This window comes from Prionailurus bengalensis, chromosome D1 (assembly GCF_016509475.1).
Source record: "Prionailurus bengalensis isolate Pbe53 chromosome D1, Fcat_Pben_1.1_paternal_pri, whole genome shotgun sequence".
NCBI classification, from domain to species: Eukaryota; Metazoa; Chordata; class Mammalia; order Carnivora; family Felidae; genus Prionailurus; species Prionailurus bengalensis.
In genome coordinates this window covers 74,354,265-74,373,072 of record NC_057346.1, presented here as the reverse complement: position 1 = coordinate 74,373,072, position 18,808 = coordinate 74,354,265, and the positions used below count along the sequence as shown (strand labels likewise).

At 47.8% G+C, this 18,808-nt stretch overlaps 1 protein-coding gene and 1 long non-coding RNA gene across 2 annotated transcripts in view; both read left to right on the top strand.

Moving 5' to 3' along the window:
- Window positions 1–18,808, top strand: part of SERGEF (secretion regulating guanine nucleotide exchange factor) — a 235,566-nt gene that overhangs the window by 204,598 nt on the left and 12,160 nt on the right.
- LOC122484409 lies at window positions 1,424–12,975 on the top strand. The gene is made up of 3 exons (XR_006297564.1): window positions 1,424–10,605; window positions 11,387–11,552; window positions 12,140–12,975. It is a non-coding gene; the product is annotated as an uncharacterized LOC122484409 (long non-coding RNA).

The window sequence follows — 18,808 nt, the reverse complement described above, 5'->3', positions numbered from 1 at the left end:
CTCCTCCTTCACAGGGGATTGGAAAGCCTAGGTCGGAATCCCACCAGAAACCTGAGAGGAGGCAGAAGGGCCCTTCCCTTTGATCACTCAAGTTTAGGCTTGGAACGTCCATTCATACGTCTCATGGAAACCCCGCAGAAACCAATACTGGAGACATCTGTGCAGCCTCAGCCTTGCAGGAGAGGCTAAGCTGTCAGGGAGAGGCCTGAGGAGCTCCCCAATGGCACTGGGGAGACTGTTCTGCCTTTTTAGAGAGGTACTTGGTGTGGCAGTGAAGTTTTTGGGCTCCAGCTAGAGGGTTTAGGTTCACAACTCAGCTATGCCACTAACTAGTTATATGACAGTGAACAAGCATCAACTTCTCTTTCATTGCCTTAATGATAAAGGGGAGAAAGCTATTTCATGGGACTTTCGTGAAATATAATTGAGATACATACATGTAGGGCCTGATACATGATAGGTGCTTAGTAAACATGTTTTCTTTCTCTGCTGTAAAATTTTATACTTCTTTTCTTCCCTCATAACCACCCTGAAAGGAAAAATTTCTTTGTTTGCTTTTTTTGTTTTATAGGTAAGGAAATTGAAATTCTTAAAGGTTAAGAAACATGGGGCACCTGGGTGGCTCAGTCGGTTGAGCGTCCGACTTCGGCTCAGGTCATGATCTCGCAGTCTGTGAATTCGAGCCCCATGTCGGGCTCTGTGCTGACAGCTAAGAGCCTGGAGCCTGCTTCGGATTCTGTGTCTCCCTCTCTCCGACCCTCTCCCGTTCATTCTCTCTCTCTCTCTCTCTCTCTCTCTCTCTCTGAAAAATAAATAAACTTAAAAAAATTAAAAAAAAAAAAAGAAACTTGCCTAAATCCCCACAGGAAGTGGATGGTAGCTCTGAGTCCCTCTAAGTCTTTGCCCTTGTACTGGGAGACTCTGCTTGCTGTGTCTCACTCAGACTGTGATACAAGTAGGTTCATGTATGAGACCACTTCTAGAGTAGACACCCAGTAAGCTATAACCATATAGTGTTCAGGTATTATAACGGGGAAGTGTGTGTCTGGTCATGGGACTATGGCTCTCCTAGGCATCCTTTAGAAGGGAAAGAGAGAATTACATATGGATGTATACATATACATATAATGGCCTTTACATACAAAGTTATTCTTCCCTTTCTAAGGGAAAGGGAGAATTACATATATGTATGTATACATATATATGTAACATATATATAATTATCTTTATATGTAAAGATAAATATAATGTATATATATATACACATACATATATGTATATATATATTTTCCCTTTCTATCTAAGGGAAAGAGAGAATTAAATATGTATATATGTATATACATACATGTAATATATATGTAATTATCTTTATATATAAGGATACATATATATAGTGTGTGTGTATATATATATATACACACACACACACATATATATATACATATATAATGTATACATGTATGTATAAAGTACCTTGGAAACCTCACTCATTCAAAGCCGCCTGTTAGAAGAGCCTTCCTGATAGCAGTGGATATCCATTCCTGGTTCTGTGACCTTCCAACCAGAGGATAAATAAGTTAGCAGCCTCCCTGAATTCAGCCTGGAGTGGTTGCAACACAGTCCCTACCAGGGAGGGTTTGAGAAAGGATGCAGCCTTTGAGTTGACTATCCAGTTTGCCTCTTACCAGCTGTGTGATCTTAGTCAAGTACTCAAACCTCAATTTCCTCAATCTTTAAAACAGGATTAATAAAACGAACCTGGCAGAGTTGTTTGGATTAAATGCTATAGAGCCAGACTGCCTGGGTTTGAATCCCAGCTCTGCCACTTACTAGCTATATAATATTGAGCAAGTCATTTAATCTCTCAGCACCTTGGTTTTGTCTATAAAATGGGTGTAAGCTCACTCTAGAGGTTGTGGTGAAGATTGATTAGTGAGTTAATACATGGGAAATGCTCAGAGTAAGGCATAGTCCATTGTACATGCTCAGTAAATGCTAGTTATTACTGCTATTATCACTAGCTTTTGTCTCTCCCCAGAGTGCTGGCTGATGGTGACCATGAGCTCTAGTGGCTATTGTAAATAGGCAGACAACTCTTTTTGGGGGAGGAGAGGGGTGCACAATAGCACCAGCATCAGAGGAGGAGAGAGATCTCTGGTCTTTCAGTAGACACAGAAGACAACGCACCTGTCCTGGCAGGCTTCCTGGGGGAATATAGTACTTTTCCTGGTCCTCAAAGGAGGACCCTTTGGTCTATAATGGGTAAGGCCACTTCTCTATTTGGGATTTCATCTGAGAGGTGATGTCATTTGCTTGTCGCCACATTCCATGCCATTACCTGAGGAAGAAGCATGACCTCCAGACGGAAGCCCAGAAATAAAAGGATTAGCCTAGGTGGCCGGCAGAGTTGATTCTGGATGTCCTGACTTGGGTCACAAGTGGAACAAGGCTCTGTGAGACAGATTTCCCAATCAGGGTATCAAGAACATGATCCCCTGACAGTGGCTGGCTGGGCTTGTGAAGCAGGAGCAGTTTTTGACTGCACAGTCACCTCTTCACCCGGTGTGTCAAACATCATCATTTCTTACGTATGCCTTAACATGTTGGGAAGTGCTGCTCTGGAGGCCATGCCTTTGAGATGATAAGCAAGATAGTGACCAAGTGGAAACTGCCAGAAGTTCAAATGACAGGAAGCAAAGATGCATGTCCCAACCCCTTGGAGAAAGAGAGGAATTATTAGAATCAGAAACCTCATCTTGGCTGCCCTGCCTGCTTGTAGATGTGTTTGGGATTGCCGGGATTCTTTCTTTCCAGTGCCCCTAGCATTTAGTAAACTTCCACCTGCAAATCCCACCCTGCCTCTGCTGCACGAATGAGAACTGAGGAAAGAGGTTCTATCCATCCTGGGCTAATGCTGTTCCGGGGGAGGATTCTCCTGCTTCCCCAGAGACACAGCAGGGGTGAGAGGCCTTGGGTGGGGAAAGGGCAGCCCGAGGAGGAAGAGCAGAGCAGAGGCTGCTTCCTCTGTCACCAGCCCAGAGAAAGCAGCCCCTTTAGGGAGAACATAATCTACCCACTCCGCAGCAGGAGCCAAATAGAAACCATCTCTGGCCTGGATCTGTCTTCAGGAGAAAGACCACTCATGGAATAACAGAATCCTCTTCTTCCCCTGACATTCAGAGCTCAGGTTTAAAAGCAGTGGGACCCTGAAGTATTTATGCAGACCTAAATCCAAAATCAGATACTGATCCCAGGGAAGAATGGAGATCCTAAAGACCACGTTCTTGCAAAAGCAGGTTATCCTGCTTGAATGAGCAAACCTGTTCATACGCCAGTGCTTGTTGGTGTTAACTGCATCCCCGTGGAGAAGTCCGGAATCAGCAACACTATTTATGAGGAATTCTTGTCCCAGCATTGTTCAGAGAAATTCTACTTCCTCATGCTCTGTGATGAAACTGATAAAGCGTGGGCTTTGGGGTCTCCTGTACCAAGTGACTCGACTCTCTGAACCTCAGTTTCCTTATCTGTAAGCAAACGTCCGAATAGCAGAACCTACCTGTCAGGTCTTCTGGACAATTAAATGAAATAAACTAGATGAAGATACCCAACCACACATGTACTCATGTATTAGTTGGGGTTCTTCAAAAAAAACAGAACCAATAGGACCAATCAATCCTATAGATTGATAGATATCTATAGGACTTAGATTTAGTTCATTCAGTTGATTAGACAAGGCCCACCACAACTGATTGTCAATGTTAATCACCTCTCAAAAAAATGCCTTTACAGCAGCATCTAGACTAGTGTTTAACCAAACAACTGGTTGCCATAAGCTAGCCAGGGTGGCACAGAGTTAACCATTACACCATGAAAGGGTTAGGGTTCTCAATAAAGACATTTCCCTCTCTCTCTCCTTTTCAAAGGCATTGCTGAGGTCTGAAGAGACTTCACTCAGTGACACCTCTGGCATGTGGGCCTGGAAGCTGTTAGAATCTGGGCAATGGGACCTGTATGTCCCTCTTGTCTCTCTCAGATCTGTTTCTACTGACTTCACACCCTAGGGAATCAGTGTCTCTACTTCCTGAGCCAAGTCCTGGAGTAGCCTTCGTGATTTTCCACTGAAGTCTGCATTCGGAGCCATACCAGTTTTCCTCTGTATTCTGTCCAGGTTGTTTCTGATCCACTTCTCTAGTATTTGCAAGGTTGTGTTCATTCTTTTTGTTTCTGGGCTTGGGTCAGAAGACCTGGGCAAGACTGTTTTACCTGCCAGGATGGCCTTACTGCCATGGGTTGGTTAGCAGTGATGGAGAGGCTGCAAGGAAAGGCTTGGTGGGCTAGTAAGAGTTAACTTCCTGCCTAGAATGTTTCAGGTGGCATTCTGCCTGGAAGTAGAGAGCTGGACTCCATTCCATCTCAGAGATTTATACATCGCAGGTGATCCAAAGTGCTTCTCAATTTAATGGAATGTGGCATTGCTTTTGCCAAAGAATGCCTGGATGGGACTTCTAAGGCAGCATACATTTAGGGAAAAATCTCTTGACTAGGAATTAGACCTGGACCCTGCTTTGCCACTACTTCCCCCTTCCCCTTGTGATCAAGGGCAAGTCACTTCCTAAATTTAGGCCTCAGCTTTCTCTTTCACAGAATCCTGGAAACAACACTATACCTTATCTTGACACAAATACCAACTTACAGCCTTTAGAGCATCTTTACGATTGGTCATCTCGCGTTCCTCATGCCCACCTTATAAGGTAGGCAAGATACATGTATGGAAATGGACTGTTACCATTTTGTAGACAAGGTTCAAAGAGATTAAATGACTTATCTAAGTTCACACAGACAGGAGGTGGTATGGCTAGAATTGAACCCAGATTGTTTGGAGATACTCTTTTGACTATGGTAACATCTATGGAACTGTAAAAGAGAGTACACATTAAATAGATAGAAAACCAGTGTGTGTGGGGGGGGAGGGGACCCAGTGGGAAGGACAGCAGCATCAGAGAGGGGGTGACACTGCCGTCATGCTCCCAAAATACCCAAGGCTTTGGAGGGCCAACCTAGTCTCAGTGCACTCCCATAGACTGAAGGAGGGTTGGTCTCTACTCAAATTAAAATGTTTTCTCGTGCTATTGATTCAATTCAGAAAATATTTATTGAGGCTTTATCACAGACCAGGCTCTCTACTGGGGGGCAGAATAAGTAAGCAGAAGTATAATGCAAAGTAGACTGTCAACTTCTGCAAGCAGAAGTATAATGAAAAGTTTTATATTTGAAATGTAAACAGAAGGGTTCGCATTTCCAGTGGAAGGTGTGTGCGATTGAGTCATCTTGGGGAGATGAAGGCAAATACAGCTGAGCCCGGGAGGATGAAGCAGGATTTGACCATCGGGAAACAGAGGGGGGAAAGGGGTCTCTGCCTTGCTCTCCCTTCTTGGCCCCCGGCAGTAGCCACCACTGCTGTGGTGGGACAGGAAGCCAGCTGCCACAGCCTGTTTGCTATAGGACCTGGCCAGCACCAGCCCCGAGGAGCCTCTACCCTTGCTCGTCAGATTTGATGCAGTGCCTGAAGCGTATAGTGCAAAGCAAGAGAGCTTGTGCCTGGCAGCTCTTGGAAGAGTACACAGTAGGAGGGGAGGCACAGGGGGCCCTTGGCAGGGGAACGGGCGGCTTGGAAGGAGGTACCTTTTTTAGTGATTGTGCCTACCCCTCCTAAGGGCCTGGGAGGCTGAGCTATTGCTTTGCATGTGTGATGTTAGACTCAGAGTGTTTTGTGTCTTTATTTTAAAACTGGCATCTCAGTCTCCTGTGCAGTTTTCTGTCAGCTCGTTGCCATGGAGAAGTCGGTTGGGGCTGGAAGCTCTTGTCCCTATCTGTGTCAGCATTTCTGGACCTGCCAGCTGCCTTGTGCCCTTCTACAGATGGAGGGGGCGCAGGACCCTACTTGCTGGGCAGACCCTTTCTCTGCTGCATCCCGATTGCCTTTGGGGCAGAAGTTTCATTCATCTGTGTACTGACTCAGCAACACTGTAGTGACGGCCTTTGTGGGCCAGGCATGGCGCTGTGCTCCGCAGGCACAAAGATGACTGTGGCTGGGGACGCATACGTCTTCGGGCAGGACCCTGCCAGCCAGTCCTTTCTTGTTCTGTTCCTCAACCTCATTCTTTCTTAGAATGTGAAGGACTGTGTTAGCTTCTCTTCCATTCTTTATAACTGCTCATTTAGAATCTCCCTGGAAGTTCCTACCAGTCTACGTGCTTCTGGATCTCATTTCCTCTCCGTGTCTCCAGCACCCGACTCAGGACCTCAGGCCAAAGAGGGGCTCCCCCAGGAAGTATCTATCCAATGGAGTCCTTTCTCAGACTCTCAGGGTGTCTGTCTGTCCTTTCTTCTTCTCTTCTGAACCTAGAGGCAGTGTGGGTGGCAGCATGAGCCAGGGGAAAAAGGAAGGACTTTGGAACCAGATAACTCTATGCTTGAGTTTTGGCTCCACCTTTTTCTGGCTGTGTGATCTCAAGCAAGTGGCTTCTTCACTTGGAGCCTTCACTTGGAGCCTTAGTCAAACATAATACTTGTCTTTAAACTTGAATTGCCCAGCAGTCAGCAATTGAGTTTTGACATTTTAAAAAACAGAGTAGTAAGTATTGGTGGCCATTTAACCCTACTGGGTGCTCTCCTTCCACACCCATGTGAGACCCAGTTGATAAAAGGTTCCTTACGGAGAGCCCTGGAGCTGTGTTCTGGCTGGGACCCCGAGGTATGGTATGACCTGATTAAATCTCTTTCCTTACCAAGACCTCAGATTTTGTATTTGAAAAAGCCGGGAATTGGATTGGGTGATCCTGAAGAGTTCTTTTAAATTTTTTGTTTGTTTGTTTATTTATTTTTGAGAGACAGAGAGAGATAGAGCACGAGCAGAGGAGGGGCAGAGAAAGAGGGAGACACAGAATCTGACACAGGTTCCAGGCTCTGAGCTGTCAGCACAGAGCCCGATGTGGGCTTGAACCCACGAACTGTGAGATCATGACCTGAGCCAAAATCGGACGCTTAACCGACTGAGCCACCCAGGGGCCCCTTAAAGAGCTCTTTTAACTCTAAAAACCTGAAAATTCAACTTTAAAAGAAAAACCTTCCCACAGCTGGTGTGACCATCATCACCAGTGCCCCTAGGTTGGAGGCTAGCCTTAGTGTGACCCCTTCTGCCAGTCTCTCAAGCTACTCTCCCAGGAACCTCTGCACTTGGAATGCTGGCATTGGATGCAGAAATCTCTTTTGGATGTACAAGTCCTTTTGAATGCATCTTCTCTGTCCCACCCGAATCCAGAGGCTAGTCTTGGCTTGCGTCCCAGGAACAGTGGAGAATTGCTGGAAGGAGGGTTATTTTTCCTACTTCACCCGTGTCTTACTTTTCCTCAAGACCTGTGGCCCTCCTGAGACTGGCTACTGAGGGTTATATTTCCTCAGCTACCTGCAATCTAGGGCTCTGTGCCAGAGGAGAAGAGATACAGGAGTCAGTGCCCTACCAATGTCATAGACCCCAATCTGTGTTATGGACAAGCAAAACAAAGCAGAGCTATAAAGCCTCATAAGAGGCTTATCTAGGGAATGTACCTGGTCCTAGTCCATTAGTCCTTCTGCCTTGGGCAGATTCTTCCCTTCTCCAGTGCCCGGTGTCCTCTTCGTTAGAATTGAGAGGGTTGGGCCAGGGATCTCCCTTCCTGCTCTGGAACTTCTATTCTAAATGCTGTAGCTCAGTGAAGGAATGTTTGTTGTAGACTATCTAGAGGAAGGAGGACTTGAACCGAGCCTTGAAGGCTAGCCTAGGATTTGGACTCACCTAGGAGAAATGGTTGAAGACCTTCTTGACTGGAAGAAATGGAAGGAGAAATAGTTGGAGACTATAGAGCATAGGCCAGGGTGAAGCAGGGTGGGAAGCCCTCCTGATCAAAGCAGAGGGTTCATGTGGGTCATGAGGAGAGAGAGCAATGTTGGAGGAGGTAGCAATCTCTGAGGGCCCTCATCCCCAGGGACGTTGGGTAGCAGTGGTACCTAAGGACAGAGAAGCAAACAAGGTGGATTAAGACCAGGGCTCTCTCCCTATCTGGGGGCCCCAGCCTAATGCTTCTCATGAAAGAAAGACCTCCACCAAGAAGGCACTAGGAGAGGTCCAGGTCCTTTCCTTCTCACTTCAGCCAACAGGTTCTTGGTTTATAGGATCAGGGCAGGGTGTGGAAGAGAAAGTCTTCCCGAATAGTGCCCTTCTTTCATGGTCTGTTCCTCCCCAGAGTGTGCCTGGAGCCAGGGTGACTGTGTCCTTGGAATTGGATTCTAGATCCATCTATGAGGCTTATGAAGCCAGTAGTCTCATATCCTAGAACCTGGCTTTGACCTCCATCCTCTGGCTAAGGCTGTCTGACTCCTGTCACCCCTCTGTACCACAGCTTCACAGATGCCAGGCCCTCTTGGTCCTGCCTCCTTGCTTTCTCTCCTGCTGCCTCTCTTCTGCATCCCGCCACTTCTAGATAATGCAGGCTTTGTTCATCCTCTTTCTCCTGGACTCTGCCTCTGCCTCCAAGCAGATCTTCTTGTAGTCCCTCCTCCATGTTCAGTCTAAGTGCTCCCTAAATGTTATCCACTGTGACAACAGCGACAATGATGATGACTGTTATTATCCAGATTTTGCTTCTGAAGCACAGCTCTGATTCTGCTACTCCCTTGCTCAAAAGTCTTAGTGGCTTCCAATAGCTGTTGGATAAAGTCCAAAATCTTTAGTCAGGCATTTTGAGGATTATATTAACTGAGCCATCTGCAGTGAAATGCCCCCTACCTATCATTCCAAATTTCTTTCCTTCTACTGCTTTTTGCTCTTCTTCCCCCAAACTGAACTACCACCATTAGCTCTACAAGCCCATCTACTTCCCCAGCAAAGCCTTTGTTCGAATTGTTCTTCCTACTCAGAAGACCCTTCCTCCCCCTCCCTTAATTTTCTTTTTCCATTGGGAAGTCTCCTCATATTACCTAGACTCTATATTCCTAGATGGTTCATTCTGTATCCCTGATTGCATCTATCAAGGTAAACTCAATAAATGTTTTTTGAGTGACTAGAAAGACCTAGTTTAGCTCCCTGTTTTGAAGCAAGCTTGAAATTAGGGACGTTGGAATTAGGGGAGCTCAGTCATCAAGGCCTGTCCAGCCAGGCCTCAGTGCCTATGAAATTCTTTGAAGGGATCTGGAAGTTACCCAGTGTCTGTGGGCACATATTCAGCCAGCTCCACATGCTCATGGTTCCTCTATGCTGCATCCAAGCAAAGTGGTAGGAGAGGGTAGAAACCCAGGGGAATCATACTAGCTCTGGAGTTGGCTCTTGCTAGGTCAGGATAGGGGTCAACCATCCAAGTTGTAGGGGCCTGTATGATCCTTGGAATGCATCCTGGAGGGTCTATTTGGGGTCCTCCAGCAGGAGGGTGAGGAGTCTGACAGCAGGAATCTTAAGGTAATTATCCTAGGGCATTCATATTCCAAGGGGATCCAGCCAGACATCAACTTAGGGGACAGATACATGGTTCAGGCCCTTAGGTGGTGAGATGGCAACAAAGTGTAGGCAGAGTGTCTGGGTCCTGCCCATCCAGCTACATCTAACTCAGACCCTCTAGCCTCAGAAACCCCCAATTTGGGGGTCACTAATCCTTTGTCTGGGCATTTCCAGTGGGTGTCAGTGGGGAGGCTGTCAGAGGGAAATGGGCTTCCTTTCTGGTCAGGATTGACTTGGAAATAGGCATGACCTCAATTTGGAAATACCTTCTTCTTGTCTTCAGTTCCCTTAGGCGGGCAGGACTAGGGGAGGCAGTGGCTGATGTTTGCCAGGCCTGGAGGTGAGTCCTATCTCTTGTCCTGGTTCACAGTCTGGCTCACCAGGCCCTTGCCTCCATTTCAAACTCAGGCCATGATCTAGCCACCTCTGGCCCACTGTTTGGAAAAGTCAATCTCAGGCTGATACTCACTGCCTATAAATGGTGTGGAATTAGGCTAATCAGTGACTCTTAATTCCCCAACAAATGCTAGTGCTGTGCTAATTGCCAGGGTCCACGCAGGCAGATCCCAGGCTGGCGGCATCAAACAAGAGAAGTGGTAATTTGGGGGCTGGAGTGGGGGAGGGCCTGCTTTGTTGGCTGAGCCAGTTAAAAACCATATTACCCCGAGTGAGCCATAGTGCAGAGAGCCAGGGCCTGGCCTCCTTATCAGCCAGCAGCCCCTTAAGTGGCCCACAAGTGTGTTTGCAAGAGCTGAACCTAAGCACCAGTGGGGCAGTTTCTTGGCCATTAATGGGATTTTTTTTTTTTTTGGTTCATCGAGAAAGATTCCACCAGCAGCCTGGCATGGCACTGCCAGGGCAGCTCATTGGGGATAAAGCATCCTGAACCTAGGTCTGCTGTAACCATGGCAACATGGCATTCCAGACTCTCCAGGCAACCTTGCTGGCATCTGCTGCTGTGAAAAATTCAGATGGAGAAGGGCCACTGCTCTTTCTCCAGTAGAGACAGAGGATATTGGGAAGACAGGGAGCCACGCACCAAGGACTAGATATTAAAGGAAAATGCTGTTCCATTGGTATGGAGGCATCTTTTTTTCTTTCCTTTTCCTTTTTTTTTTTCATTTTTCGTATGGGAGCTTCCTTTTCTTAATTTTTTAAAACTTTTTTTACATTTATTTATTTTTGGAAGACAGACAGAGCACAAGTCGGGGAGGGTCAGAGAGAGAAGGAGACACAAAATCTGAAGCAGGCTCCAGGCTCTGAGCTGTCAGCACAGAGCCCGACGCGGGCCTCGAACCCACAAACTGCGAGATCATGACCTGAGCTGAAGTCAGACGCTCAACCAACTGAGCTACCCAGGTGCCCCAATATGGGGGCTTTTTTAAAAAATTATTTTTAATGTTGGGGTGCCTGGGTGGCCCAGTTGGCTAAGCATCCAACTTCAGCTCAGGTCACGATCTCAGAGTCTGTGAGTTTGAGCCCCATGTCGGGCTCTGTGCAGACAGCTCTCATGAGCAGGGGAGGGGCAGAGAGACAGGGAGACACAGAATCTGAAGCAGGCTCCAGGCTCTGAGCTATCAGCACAGAGCCCAATTAGGGGAGCAAAGACATTGGTTTGGTGGGAGAAAAGACGTTGGTGGAGGTAGACGTGTTAGCCATGCCTTTCTGAAACTTGCTGCTTTGAGCCCTATCTAAGCAAAAGCCTGACCATGGCCTCACTCCACCTAGACAGTGTCTTATGCCTTTCTTTCCTGAGGTATGGGAACTGATTGCCACCCCTCACCCCTCACTTTAGGTGGGCATTTCTCATTTTCTGTCTTGACTCACAGTGTTTGCCTTATCTCTTGTACCCACTAGAATCATTGAAACTCTGCATTTCATAGGGGAACTGAGATCCAGAAAGGAAGATGCTTGCCTAACGTTATCGGAGACACAGAGTCCGTGGAACAAAGGGATTAAGAACTTAGGATCTGGAAACAGACTGACCTTGGTTTGAGTCCTGGCTCCACCATTTAGTTTTCAGGTGAGCCTGAGCCCCACCTTCTAGGAATCCTGAACATTCCTGCCCAACTAGGGTATTACAGGTGTGAAATGAGAGAATGGAAGTAATACAAGAGATTCCTGGAATGTTGTAAGAGCTCAGGAGGTGTTGGTTATTAAGAGATGGGAAATTCCTTAAAAATGAGGACTATCTTATTCATCTTTGCCCATTCCTCCTTCTTTCCTTGTACACATGGGGCACTCAGAAAGTACTTTATTTGCAGTTGGTATTAGAAGGATGTTTGTTGATGGGATGAAGGCCCAGAAAAACTGTCCACATTGACAGGCTCTACACTCCTGTCAAATGTGTTCAGCTTTGGTGCTGTTTGGTCTCCATAGGACTGGAGTCAGGCCCAGAGTCCTATGCAGCTCAGCCTGCAGAGTAAAGTGACCTGCCCATTCAGGTCCCATATCCAGTTGCCCGTGGTCCAGCACTTATACTTCCCAGGATTGTTGTTGTTTTTTTGAAGGACAGGAGTAGATTCCTTCAACCTTTGGGGTATATGGTGTTAATGGTAACTAATATATAGCTTTATAACATACAAAGGTTTCTATTCCCTCTCACACAAGCCTCACTGTAGCGTGGAATTGTCAGGAGCACTATCCCTATGTTGAGGATGAAGTCACTGAGGCCCGGTACCAGGGAGTGGCTGGTCTAGAAGCACACAGCAGGAAGAGCTGGAGCAGGAGCATGGTCCCATCTTCTGACTTCAGCTCTGGTGGTCCCCCAAATGAAAGCTCTTTGGGTCCATATTTCTTCAATGGGACTGAGCATTGGGATGTGATCCCCATGAGGTAAGGAGCTCAGAGCTTGGAGTCAAAATGCCTTGATTTTGGTCATGACCCTGTCACAAGGGTGCAGCTCCTAAGTGAGCCACCTCTCTTCTAGACATGCTTGCTTCCTCATCCTCCTGCTTTGGGTTTATTGTGGGGCTGAGGGTGCTTTGGAAAGTCTGAAACTCCAGTTGAGTGACTAGGGAGAGGGGCATTGTTTTCGGCAAATGACATCTCCATGAGCCACCTTGAGCTCAGCAAGACTGTGGCCTCAGCACGTCTGGATGTGCTATGGAATGACAGACAGCCTGGGTATGTTGGAAGCTACACTCCACTGTCCTGAAACATTAACCATCAGAGCTAGAAGGGCTCTTGGAGATCAGTAAAGCTTGTGCCTTCGGTTTATAGGTGTGGAAACAGAGGACCTGGGAAGGATAGTGACTCACCCAAGTCCCCAAGTCCATGCTGAGTCAGTGGCAGAGCTGGCCCCATGCTCCTCCCATAGAGCCATGCTGCCCATACCCTGCAGAGCTTGACATTTGCCCTTGCTCAGAGTGCCTCACCTGAATTCATTTTATTTTTTTTAATGTTTTATTTATTTTTGACAGAGAGACAGAGCATGAGCAGGGGAGGGGCAGAGAGAGAGGGAGACACAGAATCCGAAGCAGGCTCCAGGCTCTGAGCTGCCAGCACAGAGCCCGATGTGGGGCTCGAACTCACGGACCGTGAGATCATGACCTGAGCCGAAGTCAGACGCTTAGCCGACTGAGCCACCCAGGCGCCCCAACCTGAATTCATTTTAAAGCAACAGATAAAGACTTAAAAGTTTTTGGAAGAATTTTGTATATCAGTATTTTCAACAGTTTTTTAAAAATCTTTTATTAGTATATGATCAATGAAGAAATTTTGGATAATAGACAAGTGTTCCACTTAGAAGATAACAAACCGAGTAATATCCTTTTTTTTTTTTAAACGTTTATTCATTTATTTTGAGAGAGAGAGAGAGAGTGTGTGTGTGTAGGGGAGGGGCAGAGAGAGGAAGAGAGAATCTCTATGCTGTCAGCACAGAGCCCAGTGCAGGACTCGAACTCATGAACCGTGAGGTCATGACCTGAGCTGAAACCAAAAGTCGGACGCTTAACCAACTGAGCCACCCGGGCTCCCCAAACTGAGTAATATTCTTCAATCTCAGAAATACCTCTGTGGGCAGGTTGCTGTCTTTCAGATGAAGGTTTCAGAGCGATGGCTTCCCCAACCCCTGTAACACCTTCTGGAAGTTTAGCTACAGAAAGTAGGAGACTAACATTTACAGAGGCCTCTAAGGACTGCATTTAGTTCTATGACTTCCAAAGTAGTTACATATACTAGTGGTGGTGATGGTGGTCAGTGTCTGCAGAGTCTTTTCCGGGTAACATAGCACTTCTTCACAGGTGTTTTCGTTTGATTTTTGAGCATTAGAAGAATCCTGTCAGATAGGGAAAACAGGTATCCTTTTCCCATCTTGCAAATGAGAAAGCCCTGGAGAGATTAACTGGCCCAATATTACACATCTAGTAAGTAGTAGAGCTACTGACTTCAAATGAATACTTGCATAAAGAAAGCAGAAGGCGCCTCCTAAATATTTGTGAGCGAATGAATGAATGAATATTTGACTTCCCTTCTAGGGAAGGTGCTAGAAATCCCTGGGACTCGGAGGGGGGGTGGCTTCAGACTGTGCTCTGGGAAGCTCTAGGATGCTGTGGAGCCAGTGGGAGTGGAGGGGGGCTGAGCACATGGGGCTCTGAGCCCATCACCCCTGCTCTAACCAGAGCAGCTTCAGTGTTGCCTGTTTTGTCCCCTGGGAGACTGAAAACAATTTAGCTAGTCTGACTCCTACATCAGGCGTTCATCATCACCTCCGAGGGAGACCCTGACGGCTGGTTTGACGGGGCACCGGGACCCTGTTAACAGATGCAGCACAAATAGTTGTCAGTCTGTGGTTTGAGAAACAGTGGCCAACTACCTAGAGTCGGGGGAGATAAGAGTCAGGAAGAAGCAGAGTTACGGCCGGTCATGCAGCCCATAGGTGCATAGGCTCCACCAGGAGTCTAATCCTCTGGTGCTTCATCCACTGCCCTTCCCCCTGTGCTGCAAGGCAGCTGAGCCAGGAAACAAGTGACACAGTGGAGAGTAACTGCTATAGAGAGGCTTCCGTAGCAATGCTCAGTGGCTTGCGCCTGTCAGGACACCTCAATCACTGACTGAGGTCTCAGCTAGAACTTGTGTGAAGTGTTATCTACTTGCTCCATGCAAGGGGTCTTGGGGGATGGCCAGAGAGGAGGGATGTCATGCTTGTGTCATGTGCCCCTGCACTGGGGATCCTCCTAAATGTACTAACATCTGGAAGTAAGGAGGGCTGGGAACCGGATCCTGGGCAGGAGGCACAAGGCCACCCCCGCAGCAGCTGGGGAGACAGGGGAGGGAACAAATGTGGACCAAGTGTGTATCACAGGACAGACTCTGTGTTGGGTACTCTACACATATGTTCCCAGGGGGAAAAAGAAGGTAAAGGAAAGATGACTATCCTTATTTACATATGAAGAAACCAAAGCTCAGGTATACACAGTAGGTGTCAAGCAAGATCAAATCCAAGCCTGTCTGGCTCCATAGCTACTGAGCAACAACAATGGTTTGCATATTTCTGGCCCATCCAGTGAGCACTTGAGATACATGCTGCCCAGTGGGCTCCTCTTGGTCTTGGGAAGGGGAGAGGGTCTGCCTGCAGGCCACTGAGTAGGTGGGGGTCCTTATTCAGAGCTTGGACAGACTTGGCCAGGCCGAGTTAGCCAAAGGTTGAGTCTGTCCGGTCATTACCTATAATGTCTCTCTTCCCCACAGCTGAGGCTGCAGGCACTCTACAAATTGCGTGTGCCTTCAATACAGGCTGCCCTGGCTGCCCCCTCCACATATACCCGTACAGTGTTCCTTTTGATGGTGACCCCTGGGGACAGCCTACTCAGCTCTTTGACTGGGCTTTCCCGTCAAGGGAATGGGCATTCCCAAGGGAATGGGGCAAGTGACGCCTGTTTATTCCTAAAACAAATATTTATTGAGCACCTTTTATATACCTATAACTATTCTCAGTGATGAGGTTGCAGCAGTTGAACAAAATGAAATTTTTGCTCTCATGAAGTTTTTCATTTCTTAGTGGAGAGACCTAAATATATGATGGGGTGTTATGTGACAGGAAAGAAAATAAAACAGGGTGAGAGGAGAGATGGATGGGGTTGACTGATCAGGGAAGGTTCTCTGAGAAGGTGAAAATTAAACTAAGACCCAAATGAAAGGAGGTAGGATGCCATGTGGATACCCAGAGAAGAGTGTTCTAGGCAGAGGGAGCAGACCCATGTGAAGCTGAAAGCATGGCTGACCAGTTAGAGGAACAGTAAGGAAGGCACTGTGGCTCAGGAGGAGTGAGTGGGGAGGGGGGCGGCGACAGCAGGCATCAGAGAGGTAGCTGGGACCCAGATGGTGTGGAACTGTATAGGTCAAGGACTAGACTTTGGATTTCCTTCTGAGCTAGGGTGCCACTGGAAGATTTGCACCCTGGGGACACATGCCCGGCCTCTACCTTAGAGCTTCTAACCCCCTCGTCTGGGAGGGGAATCTGTCCCTTTGGACTGAGCCCACAGGAGGCTGAGTAGTCCCATCAGGGATGTGAACAGCCACGCAGGCAGGGAGCCCAGCGGGACTCACCAGACCTCCCTAGCTGCGGTTGTGTGTTCTTCTAGGGCCAGGGCCACAGGGCCTCTCAGAGCTGCCTCCTTCACAAGCCCTCATTTCGGGTGGCCTCACACTCCCTAGGAATTAGAACATGTTCCAGAGAGAGTCTGGCAGCAGGGCTGCAGCATTTCTCATGCTGTGCAGACCCCGCATCCTCCGGGATTGCAACTTCTCCCGCTGACACCCGCCCCAGGCGAGGAGCGCTGGCTGGTGTGTCCCAGCCCAGCAGGCCACTCCCAGGCTGAGGGGAGGGTGCTGCTTCCCACAGGACCGGCGGGAGACCTTGGGCCGGTCGGTTGTAATTATCCCAAAGGGCAATTTTGCTTCCAAATGTTACACATTTTTTTATGAAGTAGGGACATTCACAAAGGCCTGTGGAGTATGCATCATCCCAGTCATGCACTTCCTTCAAGAAAAAAAGAAAAGCAGAAGCTAGAATTCAGCATGACGAAGGCGCCAAGTCAGGCCCCATCGAGTCATGAGCACACCATTACCTCTGGAGCTGCCCACTGTTCACCTGGTGGCTCCTGTGGTTGTCATCCTCAGTTTCCCAGTTCTCACTCAGGTTGGTAATCCCGTAGGCTCACCAGAAGCCTGTCTTTGGGGACGTATTCATCCATCCATCCATCCATCCATCCATCCATCCATTCACATCTAGTAGGCACTTCCACCTTAAAATGTCCACAACAGAACTCCATTTGTTCCCTAAGCCCAGCCCTCCCCCAGGCTCCTCCACCTCATAAATGGCACTACTGGCTGCCATCGCTCAACGAATCCCCGTCACTCGCTCCCTGTGTCAATCCGTCAACAGGTCCAAACACCCTACTATCAGAGTAGAATAAATCCGTCCATTTCTGCCCATTCCCCTGCTCCCAGCCCACTCCATCCTGCCCCCTCACGCCAGGTCCTCTGCCAGGCAGGAGCCTCCTGAAAGTCTCCCTGTGTTTCCCCCTTCACAGAGCAGCCTTTTCAAACGTAAGTCAAATCTTCTCCCTGCTTAAAACTCTCCAGTGGCTTCTCAGCATCCTCAGAATAAACTCCTGACTCCTCACCAGGCTTCCCTTCCCTCTCAAGGCCTGCCTCTCCCCAGCTCTCTCGGCCCCACACACATAGAACGGGCAGAACTTCCCGCTCTGGGATTTTATATTTATCATTGTCTCTGCCTGGAAAGCTCTTCCTCCAGGTGCTTGTAGACCTGGCTCCTTCTCACCCTGAGGTTGGCTCAGAGGCCACCTTATTGGAGAGGACTTCCTGACCACCTGTCCTTTCAATCATATTATTCCATTTTGTTTCTTTATAGCTCTTTATCACTAGATGCATCCTGTCGATTTGTGTCTGCTTGCTTGTTGTTGCCTCAGTAGAATGTACGCCCCTGGAGGACACGGGCCTGTGTCCTGTTCACTTCTGTATTCCTCCTGCTAGAGCCGTGCGTGAACCTTACGGGCACTCTTATGGGAGGAATAGCTATTCCTCCACTCATGCGTTCACTCTGCTGGATAAAACCATAAATAAATAGGTGGAGCACAGAGGACCTAGGGCAGTGGAACTGTTCTGTCTGATGCTATAATGGGGGATACATGTCATCGCATATTTGTCAGAGCCCATAGAATGTACAGCAACACCAAGAGTGACCCCTAATGTAAACTGTGGGACTTTGGGCCCTAATGATGTGTCAAGGTGGGTTCATCGATTGTAACAAATGTACCACTCGGGTGCGGGCTATCGATAGTGGGGAAGCAGTGAGTGTATGGAGACCGGGAATTTTCTGTACTTCATGCTCAGTTTTTCTGTAACCTGAAACCGCTCTAAAAAAATTAAAGTTTTCTTAAAAGGAAAAAAAATACATTAATGTAAATTTAAAGGATTAATCCCTTAGTTTTTTCCTCTTTTGTACTATTGTATTTTCTTTCTTTCTTTTTTGGCTGTCATGGAGTTCAATAAAAATTTACTATCTGAAAAAGAGAAGATAAGTAAGAGACAGGCTCTATCCCAAAGGGGTTTGATCCTTCTGAAGAGTTGGCATGTGTCCCTGACCTAGCACTCGTACTGTGTGGGGGCCTAGTTGCTGTGTGCCAAATACATCAACCTGAATTGGGTACAGCACCAAACACAGAGCAGACGCTCATTAGTAAGTGATTGGAAAGCAAGGGAGAATTCCTTCTCAGGTTTGTGTCATCCAGTCGTGGCTCCTCTCTAGAGCCCTAATCTTCTGATCTGCCTATAGATTCTTCTGCCCCAGACCCTCTCACCTCTACCCCCACTGTTATGCTAACGCCCAGCCTCTTCTCACGCACACTGGTGATTCCCCGACAGGCACAGGGAGGAGAACAGCGTAGGGAGGCTCTGTTGGTGACCAGGACCCAGGAATGGCAGCAGTCCCACTGCCCCTGGTCCCAGAGCTGCATCTGTGCCCCTGACCTTCCTCTAGTGCCCCTTGGGGCATTCAGTAAGACAATAATGGAGACAACTTGAAAGTTCTGGCCAGGTCCAGAACAGAAGCACATAGCCCAGGCCAGGGGACGCAGTATAGCTTCTCATGCACGGTTTAGGAGTCCGCAGACCGGGACTCCAACACAGCTCCTGTGGCCTCAGCTAAACTGATAGAGGCTGCCTCCAGGACAAGGTATACGTCCAGAGGGGTGTATTGTCTCTAGAGAGCTGTGGCCAGCTCTGGGAACACACTTAAAAAGGGATGATGGCAAC